This window comes from Monopterus albus, unplaced genomic scaffold (assembly GCF_001952655.1).
Source record: "Monopterus albus unplaced genomic scaffold, M_albus_1.0 scaffold50.1, whole genome shotgun sequence".
In the NCBI taxonomy this organism is placed as follows: Eukaryota; Metazoa; Chordata; class Actinopteri; order Synbranchiformes; family Synbranchidae; genus Monopterus; species Monopterus albus.
In genome coordinates, this window is record NW_018127930.1 from 960,930 (window position 1) to 961,670 (window position 741).

Here is a 741-nt window from a genome sequence, read left to right on the forward strand (position 1 = left end):
GATGCACAGTCTACCACTCACCGTATGTACTATTTCTGTTTATCTGCAGTTGCACCTAACCCGACCAGTCCAGGAGTGAGTCCCAATGTCCGCAGCCCGGTCTTCTTCTCATCATCTCCATCATTGACTGTGTACACTCCTATGCTTGACACCCGGTTCCATTGTTCCTCTGTTCATTTCTTGTCACTACTACAGCACTGTAAATAAACTACACTGTCTGCACCGAAGTCAGCCACCTGGGTCCGTCTATTTTTGTGGTTCAAGCAGTCCTTACAACGAGGACAGTTCCTGTCATATACTTTCTTAAATATATTTAAAAATTGCTCATATGCTTTATCTAAGTCTTCCTCTCTGTAAACTGATTCCCAGTTTTGCCCCATAAAATCCTCTTTTAGCCTCCTTACAGCATGTTCATTCGTCACCCTCCTATAGAAAAGATTTCTTTTTGGCCTCTCTTTTCTATACTGGCCCTCATAAACCACAAATACTGGTAGATGATCATTAATATCATTTATAAGTAATCCACTTGTCATTTTGCTGTCAATAACATTGGTAAATATATTATCTATTAGAGTTGCATGCTGGCTGTATAGTGTCAGACTACTAAGATAATGTTTTATACTCTGAAAGTTTGCGTATAAACTTCTGCTATTAAAGTGAATTAATGATAATTTGTTTTCAGTCTTAACATTGCTGTTAAACTGCTCATCCGTGTAATACTTGCAGTTATTTTCAGAGTTC